The following is a 24,921-nucleotide window of genomic DNA, read 5'->3' on the forward strand; positions in this document are numbered from 1 at the left end:
GCAGATTCATCCGAATGTTCTATGTGTTAAAACCTTGAGTCTACATCACTTGCCATAAGCTCAATTTCTGTTAGTATCCAAACACTTCATTTCCTCAAGAAAGAAGCATGCTGTCCTTGATCTGTTTTCTCTCATGCATAATATCTAGTTGATATTCAGATCCTCTCAATGACACCTTATCATTGCCTATGAAGTGCATCTCCTACCTTCCATCCATTCAGCCTCAGCCTGCCTTCAGTTAAAATCAGTGGAGTACATGTTTAGTGGATCCCACTCTGTGCCTTGCTACCAAAGGCTTGTTATCCCTGTAGTTCAAGGAGAGGAAGGATTCCCTCAGGTGGATTATTTCAAACCAGTGTTACCTGTGGAGGCGAGTGTGCTCATGGGAGAAGGGCACAGAAGAGGGGTGTGGTGGTAGGCCAGAGCCGGTTCCCTGGAAGTGGGGACATCTGTGCTGAGTCTAGAGGGGGATGAAAAGTGGATCCGAAAGAGAGCATCCCGTGGGGGGTGATGAACAGCAAGTGCCACCGGCCGGATGTAAGGCAGCTCTGGCTCCCACTGTGGCCACAGGCAGTTAGGACTCCCTGAGGAATGACGTCAGAGGGAAGGTAAGGCCAGAGGGGCAGGCTATGCCCAGCTCCAGAGGGTGTCCTATGCCATGCATGGGGGGGCTTTTGCGTGGATGCAGCAGGAGCCGCTGCGCCAGTGTGCCCTTCACGCAGGCACTAGGCAGCATCGTGGGGACAAACTGGCTGTCTGAAAGGAGGCTGGGAAGCTATGGCAACAATTCAGACAGAAGTTAAATAGCTCCAGTGTTACTTAGGATGCTGGCTGTGGAGCTGCCACAGGCCCTGAAATGCAGTGACTAATGTCAGAGAGGAGTGTGTTTGTGTCTTGGTAGTTTATATACTTGATTGCAGTTACCAGGTAGGCTAGAAATAAAGTCTCTGGCTTGATAGCCCCATGCTCAGCTAACCTCTGCTCCCGGGGAAGGAGAGGAGGTTGGGTGGAGGGGCAATGGACTGGCTCCCCTAGTCATGCCATTAGGGGCATCTGCTGGGGAGACTCAGCATGCACAGGGCTTGGCAGTCAATGGCCACAGGAAGCAGGAGAGAGGGCATCCCTGAAAATGACGCCTGTCCTGCTTGAGCAATCAGGTGTTGCCCTCAGGAGAGGCAGGAAACACAGGACAAGAGGGAGCACAGAGGAAAGACCAAGCATTCTAGTTGGGATTGTTCACTCTGAGTTTCCAGTTGGTCCTTGGCGGAGGCATCCAGCTCTTGAACTTAATAAGCCGGCCTCGAGCCAACCAGGCGGGAGCCCAGTACCCTGCTGAGAGCATGGGCCAAGGTGACAAGTGTGGGATAGAGAGAAAGAAATTGAGGGAATCTGTTAGAGAAACGACAAATGCTGATCTAATATAGGAGGAGAGAAAGAAAGAGCAGTCACCGTCTACGTGAAGGGATGAACCCGTGGAGTCCAGGGGTTGTTTGAACAGGCTCCTGTGCCCTTGGGGCCTCAGTGCAGAGCAGGGGGGAGATGTGCAATGAACACCCACCCAGCAAATATTGCCCCTCTCATCCTGGCTGTCAGTTCTTAGATCAAAATTGAGGGGTTCTTGCTGGGCCTCTCAGAAAAGCTGTATGTCCCCTTGACGGTTATGCCCAGCTCAGGGATGTGAAAGGCAGCCCCCGACCAGGGAGGGCAGCCCAGGCACTGACAGCAGGTCTTGCCTGGAAGATATTTTCTGGAGAAGGCCCAGTTGGTGGAGCATTCACTCCAGCAAAATCAGTTTCTTCTCATTTCTTTCTCTGAACAGGGCTGGCCCACTCAGAGCTCTTCCTCTCTTTTGCTTTTTTTTTTTTTTTTTTTCTAGAGTCCACAAACTGGATTGAAACAAAGAAATTAGGGTTTAGGGGCTCCTAGGTGGCTCAGTCTGTTAAGCGTCTGCCTTCTGCTCAGGTCATGATCCCAGTGTCTTGGGATCAAGCTAGGCTCTTTGCTAAGGGGGGAACCTGCTTCTCCCTCTCCCTCTACCACTCCCCCTGCTTGTGCTTGCTCTCTCTGTCACATAAATAAATAAAATCTTAAAAAAAAAAAAAAAGAAAAGAAAAGACAGAAATTGGGCAGCCTGGGTGGCTCAGCGGTTTAGCACCACCTTCAGCCCAGGGCCTGATCCTGGAGAACTGGGATTGAGTCCAACGTCAGGCTCCCTGCATGGAGCCTGCTTCTCCCTCTGCCTGTGTCTCTGCCTCTGTGTGTGTGTGTGTGTGTGTGTGTGTGTCTCATGAATAAATAAATAAAATCTAAAAAAAAAATAAAGAAAAAATAGAAATTAGGGTTTAGCCCTCCTTCACCTTGACACTTGGTAGGCCTGGGGGGCACAGACCAGCAGGCTAGTCACTGCTCAACCGCCATGAGAAAGAGGTCCATGCTGACCTTGCACTTGGGCCCAGGGCCTTTGGGAACAGAATCCCCTGATGCCACACACTCCAAGAAGAGGTGTGGGCCATAAGTAGTTGTACCTCCTGGGCTCCCTGGACTCCTTGTCTTCTTGGGAGGGGAGCAGCTGTAGGACACCCTAGGAGGGGCGGTCTTATGTGCAGGCCCAAGAGCCGGCTTGATGGCCCTGGTCTACAGGCAATTCCAGGTTTGGATGCTCCTCACCGTGGATCATGTGTGCTGCTGGGACATGCTCGGGGGACCACACATTTCAGCAGCAATGAGGCAACTGAAAGTACAGACCGGAGGTGTGAATCTGCCCTTGAACCCAAGATGTTGCCATGACAGTGTCAAGTTGGGGAGGGCAGGGGGGTGTTCTTTCCCAGCAGCTGCAGTGCATGCAGTGAAGGGGTGTTACGGTCAGATGAACCATCTCCTTAGTGCTTGTGATGGAGACGTAGAAGGGAGCCCAGAACTCCTTAAACTCTTAACTCCTTTTTTAAAAAAGATTTTATTTATTTATTTATCTGACAGAGAGATAGAGTGAGCACAAGCAGGGGGAGTGGCAGGCAGAGGGAGAGGGAGAAGTAGACTCCTGGCTGAGCAGGGAGCTCCATGCGGGGCTCAATCCAAGGGTCCCAAGATCATGACCTGAGCCGAAGGCAGACCTTAAAGACTGAGCCACCCAGGCGCCCCTCTTAAATCCCTCTATGTCCCAGGATTTGGTGGGGGTCTCATTAGGCCAATCACCGCCCCCCACAAGTGCCTTCTAAAGGCTAGCCTGCCAACTGGAGAAATGAAATAGTTGGACACTAAGCGAACACCTGTCTTTCATTCCGAGAGCCTAGTATCATTCATTCCTTGCCCCAGAAAATGGGTGTTTATGCAGCTCAGCAAGGTTGTGATAATGCGTCTTTCATTGTGAGTGCCGCTGGATAATAGGAAATTAAGGGTAAAACCCTCCATGTTCCAAGAGCGAGATTAGAAAAATCCAGAAGCATGTGGATTTGACCTATAAGAACATGAGTCTCTGCTCAATTCTAAGAGATTTGGTTATCCGCTTCCTAAACCTTTATCAGATGAGGCAAAAAAAAAAAAAAAAAAAAAAACCGGAAACATGAAAGGGGAAGGTCCTGCTCAATGTGAATCTCCTGGCATCTGTGAGATTAGGAAAGCAGATGCCCTAATGACGACAAACAGGACATAAAATCAATGACATGTGTCATTCATGCGGATGCCACCTCAATAAACAGGCCAGCTGGAGGTGGCTCTAATGAGGGACCTGACGTCCCCTCCTACCTCCAGATGTCTGAGGCCATCATGTTTCATGTTCTCACACAGTAAGGGACGTCCCCAGGATGATTCTGAGTCATCAAGGCAGAAATTAAATTTAATTAAGGATGTGGGGAAATGAGGATCGCCTTTGAGAAAAGCCTCTGTCAACATAAAGGACAGTACCAGTGCTTAAGGGTGGATGCTGGGCTAGAGGAAAAACCACGTTCATTAGGCTGTCTGGCTCCCCCGTGGTTCAGAGTCACAGTTTCTCTCCATCATGGCATGGGCACTGAGCACTGGCCGGGGCCGGCTGGGGTGGGGGGTGCAGAGGTGGCCCCCCATAGCGGGGTGTCCCTGGAGGCTGAGACTGAGGCCGGCAAATCAGACCCCGTGTCCCACCGTGTCTGCAGAGCCAGGTGTACTTAGCCAGGTTCCAAGGCCTGTCTAAGCCTCGCCGTCTTCTCCGAGCAAAGTGCTTCTGACACCATCTCCCTCGTCAGGTGAATGAGAAAATGCATCTAAAGCACAGAGCCTGTCCCAGAAATTTCCATTACTATTTGTCCTCTTTTCCTAGGGCTGCCGAACCAGGTGGCTTAAAAGAACCGAACTTTCCTCTTCCTACAGTTCTGTAGCCAGGACCTGAAATCAAGGTGTGGGTGGGCCCACACTCCTCCCAGAGGCTCTGGGGGTGATCCTTCCGTGGTTCTCCTGGCCTTGGTGGCTGCTGGCAGTCTTTGCCCCATAAGACGCAACACTGCTGTCTCTGCCTGGATTCACATGGCTTCTCTGTGTCTGGGGGTCTCCTCTTCTTACAAAGACATCAGCTGTTGTCCTACCCTACCCCACAGCAGCCTCACCTTGACTAATTACCTCTGCAAAGACTCTGTTCCCAAAGCCACATTCTGAGGCTCGGGGGTAGATGTGAATTTTGGGGCGGGTAGGACCACTGTTCACCCCAATATTCCCTGGTGTGGTATTCCCTGGTGTGGTTTACTATTTTCTGAGAGGGTCCTGTCAAATATCAAACTCGTTTCCCCACTCCACCCCAATTCCCATCATCCCACAGGCCACGGAGGACCTGAAGCCTGTTGTTAGAAAGTCCTTCATTTGGCTTAGAGCTTCGTCTCTTATTAAAGTGCACATGGGAGCACCTGGGTGGCTCAGTGGTTGAGTGTCTGTCTTTCGCTCAAGGTGTGATCTCAGGGTCCTGGAATCGAGTCCCACATCGGGTTCCCTGCAGGGAACCTGCTTCTTGCTCTGCCTGTGTTTCTGCCTCTCTCTGTGTCTCTCATGAATAAATAAATAAAATCTTAAAAAAAATAAAGTGCACACGGATCAATGAGGATGTTGTTCCTGTTGTTTTAAGTCTTTTCAAATACCAAAGCCCAAGTATGGGTGTGCTCATTCAGGCCTCATCCCAAGTATTACCAATAATGCAGTTCACAAAGCAGATCCCTATCACCTTAGCCCATCCTCCCAGCTTCCTAGAGACGGAGGCAGATCCCATATGATAGATGAGAAAGATCACGTACTGTGAACCGTGACAGTCGACTGCAGAGCGAGGGCCGGAGACTGCTGGAATTCCAGCAGGTGGTGACCAGGTGAGAGGTGGGATCCTTGCTTTACCAGAGAAGCCGTTACCGTGAGCTGGTGACTTTGCTTCTCTGAACCACTGTTATTTCCCCTGTAGAATGGGATGGATCGCATCTTCTTGGAAATGCTGCTGTGAGAGTTAGATTCGACATGTGTGTGTAGTATTGCAAATTGCCCAGTGAGTGCTAGCTTCTCTCTCCATCTAACGGTTATATTATCAGCACCTGGTCTTCCAGTTTTGCTTACTGCCTGCCTTGCATGGTCCCAGGAGGGTTTGCATTTGGGAAGTAGAAAGTGTGCTGGTTAGGGTGTGTGGGAGGGGGATGGACACAATGGTCGTGGGTACCCCCCCCAGGATCCTGGCAGCTTTCTGGGGGAGGTGCCAAGTGGACTTTCTGGAGGGGGTGACTCCACTGCCATCTGGCATTTGCAAACGCATGTCCTGGTCCTGCTGTTTGTAATCACATCTCCCCCAAGCAGGGGAGCTTGCCCATCTGTATTTCCTAATTCTTCCCAGACCAGCCTGATCCAAGGAGATGTAACATGTGGCTGCTCTGTGGGATCTGCCTGGAAAAGAGGGTTTCATAAATAACTTAGAGCCACAGGGTACCTCAGGAAGGGGCTGGCAGAGGAGTTCTGTGTGAATATCTATGGTCGTTCAGAAATAAGCGTGGATCCAACATAGGCTGCACCAAGCTCTCTGCAGCAGAAGAGCGAGAGTGAAAAATCTCATCCCTGATTTTTAGCCCAGCTCTGCAATGGGTTTTCCCATCACTGGACTCCAGAGAAGCATGTCAGGTTGGTCCTTCAAGTCAGACCAGAAGTGCCTTGAAGCAGAGTCCGGCCTTGAGCTCAGGGTGGGGTGGTTCCTGTGTGTTGAGGCTTGAGGGTCACCCATTGAAATGAGCTGGTACCTTATAGCCCAACTCCCTGCAGCTTTCCCCAGGCAATGCTCCATCTGATTGGTACAGTGCCCCTGCGATCATCTTGCAGGATGTAATTCTTCACATAAAATCGATTCCCAGAGGTTTCCATTTGGGTGTAGATCTTCCTGCTGCATTGGGTGGATATAAGCTCAGAGAGCTCATCTTTTACCTTGTCTGGCTGTGCCCTGGACCTGGTTCTAGGTAGTACTAGAATCAACCTGACATACTTGTGACAAATGCAGCTTCCCTGTCCCTTCCATGTCCCTTCACAGAGCCCAGATGTGTATTTTTGAGGAGAGTCACGGATGAGTCAGATTCAGCCCATCCAGGGACCAGCCAGTGGACCGCTCCTTAGAATGGTGGCCACTGGGTTGCTCACCCCCTGCCCAAAACTGGACTGCAAGGGGCCAGGATCTTGAGAGGACCTCCAGGCTTAGAGCCGTAGAAGCTCTTATACAGACAAAGCCACTGCTTGGTGTGAACTCCACAGTGGAGGGTCTCAGGGCTGGAAGTGGGTCTGTTTAAAGTGAATGGAGGAAAGAAAAGAGTATGACAGCAGGAGAAATGAGTACACGCAGCATCAGCTGGAGCTGGGTTTTGTTTTGATCCTTTTTTTGTGATGTGTAGCCAGGCACCATTACTCCTTTGACAATGAGTGCCTGAAAGTTAGACAGGCATGAATGGAAAGATGAATGAAACAAAACAGAGGGGAGACATCTCATGCCTGAACCTTGTGGAGAGAGAAAGAAGGGAGAAGAGAGTAAGAAGGAAGTATTCCGAGCTCCAAGTCACCCTGGGCTCATGGGATGAACTCCCTGACCTTGGCTTAGAAGGAAGAATAAAGCGATCTAGCGTCAATGGCAAATGCCAACAGCTAGATCCAGACAGCTGGGGGATGTTCGAGCCAGGAACCACTATTTCCTTTTCAAAGAAGCTTTTTAATTGTTTTAAATAACGAATGGGACACCTGAAATGGCTCCTCATTTGTCAGGAGAGTCAATGGGGTCACTGCCTGGCTGATTGGATTCTTGAGGCCAGCTGACATACCCAATTAATACAAGGTTGGGAGATCCCCACTTCCCCGGGCATGAGTTCAGTTTAGTTTACCTTTATTTAGTAAAAAGCAGTCATTGCAAGGTCTTAGGTTCTCCCAGAGAGATGTAGCCTTGGCCAATTTAATTACATGCTGCTCTGGAGATACTGTTTTGCAAACCGAAGAGCTCTAACGGAAGACCTTTTATCTGGTTGCTTGGAAACTTGTGCTTTTACTACCTAAAGTATCACCAGGCCCTTCTGGGGAGGCAAGGCAAGCTGCCACAAGCCCTCCTAAGTCATAAATTTCTCAGGAGCCAGGCATAAATGATGCAGCAAGACGATGGAGATTTGGGTGGTAATTGTCCCATTCCAGACAACTTCAGACCGTACAAGGAACGTGGGCCTGTCCAGTCCCCACTTCTGGCTCCAGCCATCTGTTACACAAGCGCACCCTTGTTTGTTTGCATTCCATGGACCAAGTCACCATTCCGTGTGTGAGGATGGCTGCTCCAGAGCAGAAAACCAGAAATCAGGAGCGACTCTGTGACCTTCTGCAACCAAAGGGACACAAAGGCCCAGAGTGCTTAGTCGGGACCCTATGCATCTTTGGCTACAAAGTTAGTCCTCACTGCTGGCCTTATTAATACTATCCCTTGCTCTTTGGCTTATCAATCACACATCCAGGCTGATAAGAAATACAGATGATTCCCAAGCCAGGCTCCACTATGGGCCAGTCTGCTCCTACTGGTTCAGAAGCTGGGGGGGAAGGTCAGTGCTTTGGCCTGCAGCCCCCAGCCCTCCTTGAAGTGTCTATTTAGTTGATGGTGAGGCCTGAAAATGTTTCTGGGTCTACCAGTCAGCGATGGTAAAATCGTACAGGTCCTATTCTAGTGGCCTTGGAGGTGCTCACAAGCTATAGTCAGCCTGGCACAAGGTCATGGCCTGTGCTTTTGGCCACACTGCAGAGGACGCCACACCATGATATCCCGTGAATGTGTGTCTCAGCTCGTCTAGAGAAGATGACATTTCAAAGCAGAAAACTGAGCTAGGGCTAAAGCATGCCTCTCCTCACGTGAATTCCAGAATAATCTGATTGTGCCAAGACATAGCTTCTGCTGACTTTTTCGATCCGAGAATATCTGTGCATGTCTCCTCCATCTTCCCCTTTTTCTAGGCTCTTTTCATCATTCCTTCTGTTCATTTCGCTCCTTTGCTTCATTCATTCATTCATTCACCTGCCATGAGCCAAGCCCTATGCTGTGGGCAGCAGGTCTGTAGCATGGGTAGCAAAACAGAAGTCACCTTCTCTTTCTGTCTCTCCCCCTAGCTGAGCCCTGCCAAGTGGGGACTGGGTTGCCTTATGCAGCGTCTCACTCCGCCAGCACCACAGATAGCATTTTGTCAAGCAGGATCAGCCATTCTGCCCCTGAGTTTTGAACACTCACTGTGCAGTTTCCAGAGCTGCAGAGATGTAGAAGATGCCCCAAGCATGGTGCCCAAACCCAAGTCGCCTAGAGTAGGTGTTAAAAATTAGAGAAAAATAAAAGGAGAAGGTATATGTCATTGTGCTAAGCCTGGGCATATTGGTGGGTGGGATAGTCCCAGAAGGTCTTTAAAAGAAAAAGAAAAAGATTTTATTTATTGATTTACTTATTTGAGAGAGAGAGAGAGAGAAGTTGAGCAATGGGAGGCCCAGGGAGAGAGGGAGAGAAAAAAGTCTCAAGCAGACTCCTACCTGAGTGTAGAGCCTGATGAGGAGCTCAAACCCATGACCCTGAGATCATGACCCATGCTGGAACCAAGAGTTGGATGCTTAACCGACTGAGCCACCAAGGCACCCCCAGGAGACCTTGAACTTGGATGTGCAGATAAGGGAACAGAGTGCTCAGGTGTCATGAGGAAGGAACAGTTACTGCATGAAGGATGGGAACCCCAAGGACTGCTCTTACTGTGGTGGAGGGATGACTGCAGATTTGGGTGGGGGTATCCGGCAATGAAGTACAACCCTTTCCAAATGACTCAGTCCTTCTTGCTCAGCCCTGAAGCCCAGTCTTACTGTGAAGGTTTGTTGAGTGAATACTTACCATGGTGCAGTGTTGTTGGAAAGGGCTCAGGGGGAGGAGGGAGAGCCCAGGAAATAGTTTTCCACCCCCAGCCAGGTGAGTGAATGACCCAGAAGAATCAAGGGCAGGGATGTGTCTAGATACTCCTATTTCAATGAGGCGGGGGCGGGGGGGCGGCGAGGAGGAACAAACAGTGTGGCAGGTTGATGCAGACGAAAGCTCCGGTTAAGAAAAGGACCATTGGCTGGTGAAGAGGTGCCCACCCTCTCGAGAGACAAGGCTGGGAGCAGGACACACTCTCTGCACCATCACTTTCTCTTCTTCTCCGGGCCTTTGGCTCCATTTCTTTCTCTGGTGACTAGTTTATTGCCCTTTAAAAGTTAACATGATGTGAGACGTCACATTTTCCTTGATTGTTTGACATCTAAAAGCTGAAAATTGTTCTCTCTGTAAATCACACATGGATTTTTCTCGTTTCTGTATTGCAGTTGGCCTCAGCCGTGGCCGACAGGCACATTACCACTCAGTCTCGTTTTATTAGGCATCTGAGCCGTGTGCTTTGTTACCCATTGTCGTCTTCTCATTGAAGGCGTCTGGTGTGAAAGCAGAGGCAGCTGCATGAAACTTTAAAGATATCCTATCAGACCGCAGAGACTCTCAACTCAGAGGCTCTGCCATCCAGGGCAAGGCTGATTCACAGGGAGTGTAGGCAGCCTCCTGCCAGGTGAGCCTGCAGAGGCAGGAGTGCTGTGATTCCCTATTCCCTCCTCCAGGCCGACTCCTAATAGAGCATGACAAGCCCAGCAATTCCCAGGGCGAATCTGTGCTTCCCGTTCGTCATGGTTCCCTGAATCGTAGTCCCATTTTTTGTTTTTGTTTTGTTGTTGTTTGTTTTTTTAATGAGCAACACATAAAAAGTGTAGAGCAATACTTGGCATAAAGTAAAAGCTAAATGACGTCGACTACTACTTTTATCATCATTAATCATCACCAGATTATACCTTGATCGTAATCCTTTACAGTTTACTCGTGTGAAAAATATGGATGAGAATGCCAGCCTGCCTTGTAAGTGTAGGAAGTGCATGTGCTTGCTATCAGCGGGGGCTTACTACACATTTATTGAATGGATAATGTAGACTTTAAGCTGTTAAGTTCTGAAAAAAAAATTAAGGCAATTTTTGCTGTTCCTCCAAATGCCTAGTGCTAGTTCTGAGTGCGTATATTGCTCTGCATGGCATTTAGTGGGCATCTCCCTCCTTTGGCCAGCGTGATGGTGTATCAGCTCAGAACCTGCGAGGAGCAGGTGCCAAGAAGGGATAGATGTGCAAGAGGTCTGTTGGGGGAAATCCCTGTAAGGATAAAGGGATGGAAGTAGGAGGTGGTAGGGAGAGCCTTCAGCCCAGGATGCAGGTCTGGCATCTATAAAAGGAGACAGAGGAGGAGGAGTCTCCACCTGTGGCACAATCCCAAGGATGTCTCAGCCTGGACAATGTAGGAGCAGGTCTGACAGTCCTCTAAGAAAGGCCCCACATCCTGTACTGATCACCCCACGTTCAATCGCTGGCTGGGAGCAGCTGGGGGGTGGGTGGGGATGTAGTGGTGGGTTCTGAAGAGCAGCCACTGGGGCCACCAGTTACTGTGCTCCCCATAGCAGGAGATCTGAAGGACATGTTTTCATGGCTACCACAGATGGTCCGTGAGATAGGCTGAAGACATGGAATCGACTGTCTGGTTTTCTTTTTCCCCCTCTTTGGTTTCTGCTGCTCAGTTTAATTGGTAGACAGAGCTCTGGGTCCATTTGCTGAGGCTCCCTCAGGAAGAAGCAGGAGACTGAACATGTCCCAGGGGAGGGCAGGGGTTAGTTAGAGGCAAGACAAGGGGTTATCAGGGATTGGTTGCGAGCACTGTCCAGTAGAACTAGTGCTGAATTCTGGTAGAAGGACCACCAGTGGGGTGCCTGGGTGGCACAGTTGGTTAAGTGTCTGACTCTTTGTTTCTCCTTGGTTCATGGTCTCAGAGTCATTGGATTGAACCCTGTGTTGGGCTCCACACTCAGGGCAGAGTCTGCTTGATATTCTCTCTCCATCTCCCTCTGCCCCTCCTGATCATGCTCTCCCTCCCTTTCTCTCTCAAATAAATAAATCCATCTAAAAAAAAAAAAAAAGACAGCTAGAACTAACTTCTTCCTAGGAGTGATGGTTTCCCAGGAAAACACTGAACACATTTGGCCACAATATAAGGAAACTGAGGCTAGGAGCTGGAATGATACATCTAATATGCCACCACCACTGCTGCCAGTTGGTCCCTGGCCAGTCTGAGAATTCACCCTTGGTTTTGTGGTTCCTGATCCACTATCTCAAGCACCTTGATGGTCACTGTAGTTTAGTGGAAGGATGATTTACCTAGAAATCTGAGTATCTAGACTGGTATCCTGACTTCCTAATGAACTTGCTGAGTGATTTATTCAATGACATACTAGTGTGGGAACTGTACTCCATGCTATTGGGGATTACCAAGGCATTAGGAGCAGATCCCTGTCCCCGGTGTGCCTGTGATTTTCACCACCAGTATAGCCTATCTATAAATTGATGTTCCACAAAGATCAAGGGTTAGGGGCAATATATGGAAATAAAGGAGATCTCTTTCCTGTTTCCTTGGTGGTTTATCAAGGAATTGATGTATTTCAAAATTTGTTACATATGGTGCAAGTTTGACATCTAAGAGGTCATGCTTGGATTTTTTTTCCTGCATTTTTTATTGTATTTTTTATTGTGATAAAATATATATAATATAAAACTCGCCATTTTAACCATTTTAAGTCTATAGTTCTGTGGCATTAATTACACTTATGTTACTGTGCAACCATTACCACCATCCATTTCCAGAATGTTTCCATTTTCCCAAACTGAAATTGCACCTATTAGACAATAACTTCCCACCCCCTCCTCCTGCTCTGTCCCTAGCAACCACTGTTCTATTTTTCATCTCTATGAATTTGACTACTCCAGGTGCTTTGTATACTTGGAATCTTACAATGTCTGTCTTTTTTGTAACTGGCTTATTTCACTTAGTGTAATCTCTTTTAAGGTTCATCCGTGTTGTAGCAGGTATCTCCGTATTATTCCAGTGTAGTAACTAATGGGTATTTAAAGGTGTGAACCTTTGCTCTGTTGTTGTCATAGATGAGATATGCTGGAAAGATGAGCACTAGGCAGGCCAGGGGGCTGTTGACATCATGGGCTCTGGGATCTCACCACCTGGTATTAAGGTGTTTTTCTGAGTCAGAGCCAGTAGCTAATATTGTGAACTCCAGGCCACTTAGGGAGGGTGGTGAGTGGTGAAGGATGGAGGGGGTGGGGACATTGGAGAAGTTCAATCTAGAAGCCAAGCAGCAGCCCTGCTAGCTCACACCTGGTCATCTCTCAGCATCTGGCTGGGATCCAGCTGCACTAATGACTCTACCATATGCCAGTGTTAGAGAGGCAAGAAGAAGCACAGAGGATGGAGGGTAGATCTTGTGGTGGGAGCAGGAAAACTGCTTGGCTTAGGGCTGGGAGACTGCTCTCTGACTCTCGGGCTCCTCCAAGCTACGCTGTGGCCATGGAGATAGAGAATTCGAGGGCTCCTTGTGAGCAGAGTCATTTCATTTATCCACTTATCCTATTACGTACAAGACATTCACCTTGGTGCTGGAGATTCTCATGATGATGCATGAAACAGACACAGGTACCCCTCACCCAGAGTTCATGGTCTAGTGGGGGTGATGGATGTTTATCTAAGCCACCTGATGAGACTCCAGTGTGATCCCACTGAAAACAGCTCCCCATGGAATACTCTTCCCAGCCCTGGATTGTTTACCACATTCCTCATTACCTGATTTTATATTCTCTCTGTTTACCTGGTCTTCTCTTCCTCCTCTACAAAAAAAGTAGACCCTTAATGAGTGAGGACTTGTTTGATTTATTGACATTTCACAAGCACCTAGATCAAACCCCAGCCCCGTGTAGATGCTGAATAAATACTTACCTAGCCAATCAACAGAAAAACTTGCAATAAACATGTAATTCACATTGTGGTGAGGGACAAGTAGAAGTGCCATGGGGGCCATCCTGAGTGTGCCTGACCTAGTGGAGGGACCAGGGAAGGCTTTTCTGAGGAAGCTACATGAAAACAGAAATCTGAAAGACAAGTAGGTGTTAATAACGTAGACAAAGTGCAGAGAGGGAGAGACACAACCAGAGGAAGCAACAGCCCAAAGGCCCCCCAGTTGGATGACTCCTTGCAAAGTCCAGGGAGCTAGAAAACAGAGAGAACACAGGGCTAAGATAAAGAAAACCAGGCATGTGGATTACCATTTCACTTCCCCCTAAGCTCAGCTGGAGAGTTTAAAGCAGAGGAGAGTGACATTGATCTGTGCTTTCAAACAATGCCATTGACCTAGCAATTCCACTCCTAAGAATATGCCCTCAAAGGATTGACAGCAGGTGTTAAAAAAAAGATAGTTGCACGTGAATGCTCACAGCAGTGCTATTCCCAATAACGAAAAGGTGGGAAACAAGCCAAATACCCACGAGTGGATGAATGGATAAGGAAAATGTGCTCTGCCATCTAGAGGAATATGGCTTAGCCGTGAAAAAAAGTGAAGCACGGCTGGATGCTGCAAGATGGAGCCGCCTCAAAAATATATCACGCTAAGTGAAAGAAGCCAGACACAGAAGGTCACATCTTGTGTGATCCCATTTATATGAAATATTCGGAAGAGGCAAATCCATAGATAGAGAAGGCAGACTGGTAGTTGTCAGGGGCTAGGGTAAAAGGGAAGGAGTGGGGAGTGACTGTTTAGCTCTCTTTGTGTTTGGGAACAATGAAAATGTTTTGGAACCAGGTGGTCATAAAATATTATGAATGTACTAAATACTACTGAAGTGTATGCTTTAAAATAGTGACTTTATTTATTTGAGGGACACCTGGGTGGTTCAGTGGTTGAGCATCTGCCTTTGGCTCAGGTCATGACCCCAGGGTCCTGGGATCAAGTCCTACATCGGGCTCCCCAGAGGGAGCCTGCTTCTCCCTCTGCCTATGTCTCTGCTTCTGCTTCTGTATCTCTCATGAATAAATAAGAGAGGGGGAGGGACATAGAGAATCTCAAATGGACTCTGTGCTGAGCATGGAGCCTGATGCAGGGCTCAGTCTCACAACGCTGAGATCACCACCTGAGCTGAAACTGAGAATCAGCCGCTTAACCAACTGCAACACCCAGGCACCCCTAAAATGGTGACTTTTGTGTTCTATGAATTTCACCTCAATAATAAGAGAAAAAGTTCCAATGGCTTAGTTGTTCAGCATCAAAATGGTGCCCTGAGCTAGCAGACTGTCAGGGAAGCATTTGGTGATGAGGATAACTATGGAGGGAGCAGCCGAGGTATCCCCGTGTGCCAGTTACCTGCACAGCACAAACACTACCCTACTTGAGTCAGTCCGTGGGAGCTTGGAGGCAAAGCACTGAGCGCCCCATGGCCTTGAGTCCCTGACACATGGACGTAGCTGCCATACCCATCACCCTATCTTTGCCGTCAGACAGTGAGGGTGACAAAAGAGCACCTTTGCTCTATCCACAGGTGGCAAAACCAAGTGCCCATCTGGGGTGGATGCAGGCTGTGGTGGCTTCTTTGGCCCCTCGTCTCCAAGAAGATGAAACAATGAGTGGTTTATTTACCCCTCTTTCTAGAAGAAAAGTGAATCCATGAAGACCAAAAGCTTTATGGACTAGAAAACAAGACCTTTGCCCAGAAGACGTGTTTAAAATGACTGAATCACTAGGTTTTCTTCCATCCAGTGATGGGTAGGGCTATGATTAGGCGCCCCCTTGGGCCAGGGTTCCTTTGGGAATAACCATCTTTCAATCTGTAGTGCTGCTGAATAAGGGATGGAGATAATGGCCCAAATCACATAGTATTTATAGCTGAAAACCTTTCATTCACCTTGTGTCTCCCTGCCTCCTCACCCCGACTTTGGGGGGTAGGCACCCCCACTCCCCACCCCTCAGTCTACTACGAGGCCACTGGAGCCCTTTGATAAAAGGTGATTTACTGAAGGATACTCAGCTGGTGAGCGATCTGAGGCCACTTGGCATTATCCTCATTCTTAAATGTACATCCCGCTTTCTGCCATCAGGCCTTGTGGTTTCTTTTGCCCAGAGGAGCTCCGAGCAGCGTGGTGATCCCCATCCATGCTCCCGCCGCCAGAGTGGAGGATCCTGGATGGGCTGATAGCTGGAGCGCTGTCTGGGCTCTTGAGGTTGATGAAAAATTTTCCATTATCTTGCAATCAGCACTGGGTCAAGTTCTGAGTCAGACTGTCCTTTGCAGGACGGGGGGCGTGGGAGGGGGAAATCATTCCTTGGGGAGAACCTCAGAACACAGAGACAAAGATAAAACTGACAAAATATGTCATTACCAGATTAAAAAATAGCCCGTTTGTGGTTGACCTGCTTTTAAAAGTTTGTGGCTGTGGGGGAATATTGCTTTTTATTGTGATTTTATTTGAAAGGAAGGCTCCCCAGCCCTGGCTGGCCCAGCTCCTCAGAGACCCTGGGCACAGTTGTGTGTGTCTGGAGGTGGGTACCCCAGCCAGGCTGACCTGATTCCCCACACCAGACAGGTGATCCTGTGTGGCAAAGCTGCAGAACTTCGTACCTGAAGCCCTGCTCCCACCCTCCGCAGTTACTCATTTTTCTCTTCTATTTCTGGGCTACAAATTGCACACGTATAATCCAACTTCCACAGGATGCAGGATCAGATCCCAAACTCGTGGGCTGGGAACACCAGGGGCTGGTAACGTGCCCTTCTGAATCCCCTGAGCTTATGTCTGCCCCGTCCCCTGCTCACCCTGTCCAGCCCCAGCTGTCCATGGGCCACCTCACTGGTGGGGCCACTTGGGCTCTTCTTATTGTGAGAGGCAGACCCTGGGGCTTCCTCGGGGGCAGGAGGGGTGGGCATTGAAAGGGCACACGTGGGCTGGCAAGCTCTCACGCTCCCTAATGACGCCGTGCCTGTAGCCACCCCTGTGGTTTATCCACCGGGGGCGTCCACTTCAGTTATGGTTACGGATGAACCAAGGGAGAGGATGAGCTGTAGAAATCTCCCTTTGCCCTGGGCAAGCACAGAAGAGCTTTGCCTCTGTTCCCAGCACGGCTTCAGGGCTCTGGAGGTCCAGGGTTTGAAAACCCAAGGGGGCAGAGCAGGGCACCCCAACCCTGAACTGATTTCTATGAGTCCCAGTTTCCGAGACCCAACTTGGTCTCCCACCTCCCCGTCCTGACAGCCACCAGAGGAACTCCCTGAGCCAGAAGATACCTGCATGGACTCAGAGAAAGGCCAGAAGACAGAAGGCAAAGGGTAGCTAGTGACTCTGGGGTCCCCCACTGGACTCTAATTTGAGGGTACAATATTTGAGGGTATACAGCACAATAGCACCACACCCGAAGGAGATCAGGTGATGAATCCACATGAAATTGGATAAATCTTTAGCAGGGGAGCCGGGGGAGGGCAGTCAGACAGAAGCAATGGGAGCAAGCCATGTGTTGTCACATTGCCTGGCGACCTCGAAGCTCTGGCAGGTAGGCCCTGAGAACGTGCCAAGGCATGAGCGGGTGAACTGGGTCTGCCTTGCTGGACTGGGCACTGGCCTTCAGCCTCCTGTTCTGGAAAAATCCACTAAACCCCAGCTCAAAAGTCACAACCCCATGCAGCCCTCACTGACTCCCGTGAGCCACACTGGCCGTTCCCTTGAGCAGAACACTCCCGTTCCTGCACATCCCCAGTTCTGAGAGGACACTCTGGTGCAGAGTGAGCGAGGAAGACACGGGTGAGTGAATTTCCTTTTATTCAAATAAAAAAATGATGTGGTAGTGATAAGGGCGGGTTTGCAGGAGGCTCAGAAACCTCTTAATTATTTCTGATTCTCCCAGGCGGTATTTCCCCAAACGAGTGCCACAAAGCACAGGTTCTGCGAGATGTAACAGGTGTCACCTAATAAAAGGGTCCTGTTGTCAAATAATGTTCGGAAAACGGAGCCCGTGCAGGTTTCTTTACCGTGGGGAATTATTCCAGCCTTTAAAACATTAATCCGGATTCTGAATCTTCTAGAGAAGAATATTCAAGGTTTCCAAAACTCGTTAGGTTGTGCCAGATGAAATTGCTATTTTATAGTTAAAAAAAAAAAAAAAGACAGTGGTTAAGTAGGAGTAATTTTATAGAATTCGCCCCAATATTTGGCCATTGGATCTTTTAAAGTTGTTAACTGGTGTTCCACGAACACAATTCAGGAAATGAGGATCTAGGATGTTGGCTTTCCTTTGAGGTGAGGGAGGAGATGAAGGTGCAGGATTCATGGAGGAGTCTAAAACCCAGAGAAAGCCTTTTCACAGTGCCCGTCCCTAAACTCCTGTCCCAGGAGAGTCTGCTGTGCCTTTGAGGTTGTGGGTGGAGTGCGTCTTAGAAAAAAAAAAAAAAAAGAATTCATCAGATAGGACCTGGAATGGTTCAGCAAATTCAATCTGTGTGCATGGAGCGCCAGGGCCATGGGGAACGGATCAGTCCTAAAGATAGATGTAAAAGCTCCAACGGAAGGAAGATAGTTCGAGAGAAGAAGATTCTAGAAGTGCATATTGACAAAGGCATGAAAGATGGCCAGAAGATATCATTCCATGGTGAGGGAAACCAAGAACCAGGACTGGAATCAGGATATATTATCATTGTTTTAGATCAGAAGGACCGTGCTGTTTTTACTCCACGAGGAGAAGATCTCTTCACGTGTATGGATATACAGCTGGTTGAAGCCCTGTGTGGCTTTCAAAAGCCAATATCTACTCTTGACAACCAAACCATCGTCATCACCTCTCATCCAGGTCAGATTGTCAAGCATGGGGATATCAAGTGTGTGCTAAATGAAGGCATGCCAATTTATCATAGACCATATGAGAAGGGTCGCCTAATCATCGAATTTAAGGTAAACCCCCTGAGAATGGCTTTCTCTCTCCTGATAAACGTTCTTTGCTGGAAAAACTCCTACCTGAGAGGAAGGAAGTAGAAGAGACTGATGAAATGGACCAGGTAGAACTGGTGGACTTTGATCCCAATCAGGAAAGATGGCGCCATTACAATGGGGAAGCCTATGAGGATGTTGAACATCATCCTAGGGCTGGTGTTCAGTGTCAGACCTCTTAATGGGGCCAGTGAATGACACTGCTGCTGGCATTTTATATGCAGTAGTGGATGAGTGAAGGACAATAATCAAAGCTCACTACTTGCTATTGTTTTTGTTTTAATGTTCAACTATAGTAGTGTTTTAAAAGTTAAAGGAAGAATAAACTCAAATATAAAAGCTCTGGAGTGCGTCTTAGAGAATTCTCTCCGTGGAGACTCAGGTAGGAGATTCAGGTATGAATCCATAGCAGCCACCGGAAAGCCACAGCCTATGGAGGGAACCCCTAGAAAGGCCGAAAGCATCTCTGCTGGAGTCAGGGCTTGTTTCCACATCCCAGACAAGTCACAGTCTAGCTGGGCCCTAAAAATGAGAAGAGCCACAGTGAACAACAATGAGCACAAATGATCACCAGTGGGACGCATGTGAGGCTGGCACTTCCTGGGCATTCTGGGTTTCTGTCTGTCGTTGAAGAAGGGGTTGTGTTTGATGAAGATAGTGGGAAGGACTGTGGCAGACCTGAGGGAGCAAGGTCGCGGCAGCGCACACCACTCTTCTGGGGAAACCCCAACAGCACATCCACAGACCCTGGGGTCCTTATTGAAAGGCCAGGCTTTGCCAACTCGTATCTCTGGAATATCCCAGACTCTTAAGGCTGGATCTACATCTGCTGTCCACTCCCATTCACAGTTTGCCCCAGAGTGGAGATCTGGTCCTAGATTCTCCGCAGATTCCCTGTACTCTTCCCTTCTCATTGTGGACATAGCATGGCCCAGCCTTCTCGCTTTGTCCTCACCCTTCATTGCCTGTTGATCTGAGCACCGCACTGCACTTGGAAGGACCTTCCAATGAGCCAACAAACATAATCCCTCTTCCCTGGGGATGGATGGCGACGGCTGTGAATTCTGGACCAAACCCACACTCGGATGTTAGACAGATGGAGAAGGGCGGATGGCTGGGGCTTCACGGACATGGGTGGAGAGTCTTGTCTGCCCTGGAGCAAGTTCCTACCCTATCTGCTTTCTTGTCCTTAAAATGCAGACACTGACAGTGTGTTTCTCCACCCTGTGGTCGTTGGAAGGATTGTGTCTGAAAATGTGATATAAAGTAGCTTAAAAATAATGCTCAAGAGACATCACCATGCCCTTCCATTATTGCTGAGGTCTGGTGTGGTGTTTCACCTCCGCTCCTGAGAGGCTTTAGCAGAAAAGTTGGGAGGCCTGGGCTAGAGCTTGGTTAACATGTTTTTATTTTCCTTCATTTAGTTGACTGTGCCTGGGGCATGCACTCTACAGTTTGCATTGTGTCATAGATTATGTCAGTAGTGAGTACTGGGAAACAGGTGACACATAATGGCTATTGATGGGACAGCTGTGTGACAAAGGGGCATTGAAGGGGATCCAAGCAGAAGGAATAGTCAAGTAAGTTGAACGGGTGCCTTTGCCAGAACATCATTCTCTGGGGGTTTCGCTGGTGGAGAGGTTAGAAGGCAGATCGCGGAGTGACCCTGTGGCCCAGGAGGTGGCGTGAGTTGACAGCCTCCGAGGGAGATCATTGATTTGAGTTGCCTGTGGAGGTGGTTCTGACACAGCTGTGGGGTTTGGGGGCATTGGGGGGGGGCTGTGTCGCTGGCTTCTGCCATCATGAACATCCGATCTCAGTCAAAATGAAAGGATGCATCTTGCAGCGATCCTGTCAACCCCACTGACATCTCAAGGCATTTAAAAAAATTGTTTCCAACAGAGGGTAAAGTTTATGCCAAATCAGTCACGTCCTCACATTCAGCACAACTGAGAGTACAGTGCGTGGGCTGTAGGCAGCCGGGGTTAGAGACGGAGCCACTCAGTGGCCGCAGGGGAGCTCAGGGGCCCACGGGGGAGCCACAGCTGCGTTTCTGTCTTACGGCCCAGGGCTTGACTTCATAAACGGGAGGAAGCAACAGGCTCAGACGTCTTCGACACACTCTTTGCAGGATGGAGACTGTTTTCTAAGCAGCATATGCTAAAATGCGCTCCACAAAAATCCATGTATCCTGGGATCTGCGGAAAGAAAAGTGAAAAAGGATTCCGTGGCCAAATTTGGGCAAATGCATACTCTGTACTTCTGGCAGATTCATAAAATACACACACCGTTTAGATGTCTGCTTCCATAGCCACAGGTTTATATGCACATACACGTGCACACATAAACACACATGCGTGCATATACAGAGATGTATGTGTGTATATATACGTACGCATATACATATAGATATATATGGGGGTGTAGGTATTTAGGGTCAAGCGTATTTGACGGGCACTTCTGTGAAATGCTTGTAAACGTGCACCAGACCTTGCACTCCCCAGAATTCACTTTGGGAAAGCTATCCTAACTCATTCTCTGTGGGTTGTAGGTGAGCCAGACTACTTCTACTAGAATCATAGGCAGAGTCGAGCTTATTTGAAAATATGGCCCCTACTGGACATGACCTTAAAGCCCCCCCGCCCCAAGTGGCGTTCCAGAAGGAAAAGCCCATCAAAGTCAGGCAGGTAAATAAATGTGGGACTGGGCCAGATATAAGCGTTTGGGGAGTGGCAGCTGGTTCAAGGACTAGAGAGGACACGCGTTACCTAAAGGCGTTCGGCATCTTAAGCCCGTAAATCGCCTTGTCGACCAAGCTGAACTCTGCTGTGAACCCAGAGATTCACGGAGAGGGGGACTGTGGCCTTCCCCCCGCCCCACTCCAGCTGCCACGGGAAGTTTCAGGATCATACAGGTTTAGAGCTGGGGGGAGACGTCAAATATCCAAACTTTCTGTATCGGTATCGACGCCCCTGAGATTCTGTTTTCTGCCTCTGCCAAAATATTGCTGGTATGGAAAGCCCTGAATCCCAGGGCCACGTGGGTCTGTACGGATAACTCTAATCACGAGGGGGTGTCTCCTTGCCCAAAGCCGAGAGCCGGCCACCTCCGTCTTCTCCTTTTCGTAGATGCCGTGTCCGAGCTAAGTGTCTTCCCTCATCGTCCACCCTTTGTGATTCCTGTATCGTGCGTCCGTTGAGCAGACCGTGTTTTTTCCCAGTTTTTCCTTCTGGGTCCCCACTGCAGCTGCTGATGCTCCCCCTGAATGGATAGCAGCAAAGGCCAGGCCCTGTGGCTTAGCTCCCCACCGCAGGGCTGCGTGAATTCGTTCGTTAGCTGATGCCTACTGGATGTAGTCACTTGGCCAGTCGTGAACGCAGTTACCCGCACCGTGATGCATTATTTTATCTTGCTCCTATGGTACCGTGAGAACCACAAGACGTGATGAAATCCAGACGCATTATGGATTTCTATCCTTTGCGTTCTCCCACTCTCCCAGTTACAATTCCGTCAAAAAAGCGTTTTGTGCTTTGTTTGAGACGAATTGTTCATGAGTCCATGCTCTTGATTTCTCTTGATTACCATTCCCGTTTGGTTGGTTGGTTGGTTTAGAGATTCGTGAACCTCGTAATAATCCATTTTTTGGATTTTTTGTTCTTGGAGGGACACTAACAATTTCTTTGGTCGCTGTCTGCCACATCCCCCCCACCCCACCTCCCGCCCTTTCTCCATCAGCTAATTCTTAGCTCCCTGCTGCTCAGGGAGCGCTCACGTCTGTCTCGAATCTCCCTCGTAAGAAAACCAGGAGGTCAGGTGCCAGGCACAAGAGCAGATCCTCCGTGGCGTGACTCAGGAGGGCAGCCTGCGTGTGGGGCCTCATGCTGAGGCTGGTGGGGAGGACTCTCCCAGCACCTGCTGATTATCTCGGGAGTGTCTTGGATCAAATCTGACGTTAATTAAAAGAAGGCCCCGGGCTTTGAGCACCTTGCTGGCTGAGTTACATATTTTATTAGTTTTTGACATTTACGCTGGACTTTAAATTGGCCAAATGTTTCACAGTGATTTATGAGGTCATCCCCACCGCCGCTTTGCTGGGTGGCACCCCGGAGAGCTGGCTGGCCGTCACTGACCTGGTGCTGGTGTGGAAGGAGACCCAGGGCTGTCCCCCAGCTCTTCTGCTCACTGCTTTTGTGTGCTAATTTTATATATTTTTTAATTTTTTAAATTTGTTTTTATTGAAGTTCTGTTTGCCAGCATATAACACCCAGTGCTCATCCCATCAAGTGCCCACCTCAGTCCCCATCACCCAGTCACCCCAACCCCTTGCCCCCCTCCCCTTCCGCAACCCTTTGTTCATTTCCCAGAGTTAGAAGGCTCTTGTGGTTTGTCTCCCTCTCTAATTTTTCCCACTTAGTTCCCCTCCTTTCCCCTATAATCCCTTTCACTGTTTCTTATATTCCCCGTATGAGTGAAACCATATGGGGATGATTGTCTTTCTCCTATCGAGTGACTCGTGTGCTAATTTTAAAGACACCTTTGTTCATTCCGATCGGCTCAAGATAACCTTCCTTCTTGCTTCTCCAGAAGAATCCAGAGCCCACGTCCCTCACCCCTTTGCCATCTGACTTTCGTCCGACTCTATTAACGCGTTACTTGCAAAGATTTCCTTGAACTTGTTTTCAGATTCCCCGACCTTTCTCATTTCTTATCCGTGACCTCAGCAGCCACTTGAAACCTGTACTCGCCCCACGGCCCGCCCCGGTTCTTTCTCCCCACTCAGGGCTGCTGTTGGTGTGCGGCCCGAGCCTGACTTTCCTGATCAGAGAGACCAGCACTGAGTCTCCGTGTGGCCGACTGGCCTTGGGTTGTGCGGATGCAGGGTGGGCTTTGCGAAAGGGGGGGTCCAGTGTCTGAGCATTCAGACAACTGATTCACACTTTTGTTTCCCCGCATTGAGGCCATCTCTCCAGTGCGCTCCCATTCACGCATGTGTGGGAATTTGTGTGTGTGTGTGCACACTCACATCTACACAGGCTGCCATTTACTCCTACCATCGCTGCATGCCTGTGTGTTTGAGCTCACACCTGCTCACACCACGTTGGACCCCTGTGGGTGTTAGCTCATACCTGCTCACACCATCCCTACATCCCTGTGTGCGTGTGAGCTCACACCTGCTTGCACTATTGCTGAATCTCTTTGGGTGTGGGTCGTATCTGCTCATACCATCGTCGCATCTCTGTGTGGGTATGAGCTCACACCTGCTCACACCATCGTTGAATCCTTGTGGGCATGACCTCACACCTTCTCACACCATTGTTGGACCCCTGTGGGTGTTAGCTCACACCTGCTCACACCATCTCTACATCCCTGTGTGTGAGCTCACACCAGCTTGCACTCTTGCTGAATCTCTTTGGATGTGGGTCATATCTGCTCACACCATCACTGTGTCCCTGTGGGCGTGAGCTCACACCTGCTTGCACCGTCACTGATTCCCTGTGGGTGTGAGCTCACACATGCTCGCACTGTCACTGAATCCCTGTGGGTGTGCATCATACCTCTTCATACCATCACTGCATCCCTGTGTGGGCATGAGCTCACACCTGCTCGGACCGTCACTGAGTCCCTGTGGGCATGAGCTCACACCTGCTCGCACCATCACTGCATCCCTGTGTGGGCATGAGTCACAGCTGTTCGCACTGTCGCTGCACCCCTATGTGTGTGAGTTGGCGTGTTCCCTGGAGAGAAACCTCTCTGAGGTTTCTACGTTGTGCTCCTGGCAGATGTCACCCAGGCTGCTGCCCATCACGCCTTGCGCTTCCGCTTAGGAAGCGGCTGTAAGAGGGACGCGTTTTCTGCCCCGGAGTAGTGTTGTAGTCCGGAAGTCGATGGCTCCTACCTTCATGATTCCTACACTCTTCTCTTTTCCTCCCCAACCGTCCCTCATCCTCCGTGTCCTCTTGCCAAGTCAAAGCAATAACCTTGTTAGATTTGCTGGGCAGGCTGTTGGGGAAACACTTGCACAACCACAGAGGCGCTCTCTCTAGGATGTTGATGCATCTCACACCCCCCCCACAGGAAGGACAGAGGTGCAACCAGGCTCCAGGCTTCAGGGATAAGTGAAAAATAGACACAGACACCTCCAGGGGCCAGTCTGCTTCATCTGTCCCTGCTTGTCTTCACATGCCGGCGACACCGTCTCCTGCAGGCCGGCTTCTTCTCTGAGACACAGAGGAAGCATAATGACAGCTCCTGACCTCCCCGTCCTGCGGCTGCCGGTTCCTCTTCTCTTGCGCTGCAGGAAAAAGCCCAGCTCTGATCGGGCCCACTTGACCCGGTGCCCGGTCGGCCACGGCCCGGAGGACGGGTTCGCACGCGGTGGCGTGACCACCGGGGGCCCACTCCGAGGAGCCCGCAAGCCACGGCTGGGCACACGGCGATCGTAGAGCTGGGGTGGGGAAGGCAGGCTGTTCATTTCCCCCTCTGTGAACATTCCTGTGACATGCCGCTGCTCCCTCTAAGAAAAATACCACCCGCCCCCGCCG

The 24,921-nt window shown here is 49.5% G+C and overlaps 1 protein-coding gene and 1 pseudogene across 9 annotated transcripts in view; both read left to right on the top strand.

The window, feature by feature from the left end:
* Positions 1-24,921, top strand: part of SLC39A11 (solute carrier family 39 member 11) — a 406,549-nt gene that overhangs the window by 308,231 nt on the left and 73,397 nt on the right. The gene's annotated exons all lie outside the window — the stretch shown is intronic.
* Positions 16,912-18,576, top strand: LOC112673020 (dnaJ homolog subfamily A member 1-like; annotated as a pseudogene).

The sequence above is a fragment of the Canis lupus genome, chromosome 9 (genome assembly GCF_003254725.2).
Source record: "Canis lupus dingo isolate Sandy chromosome 9, ASM325472v2, whole genome shotgun sequence".
Lineage (NCBI taxonomy): Eukaryota > Metazoa > Chordata > Mammalia > Carnivora > Canidae > Canis > Canis lupus.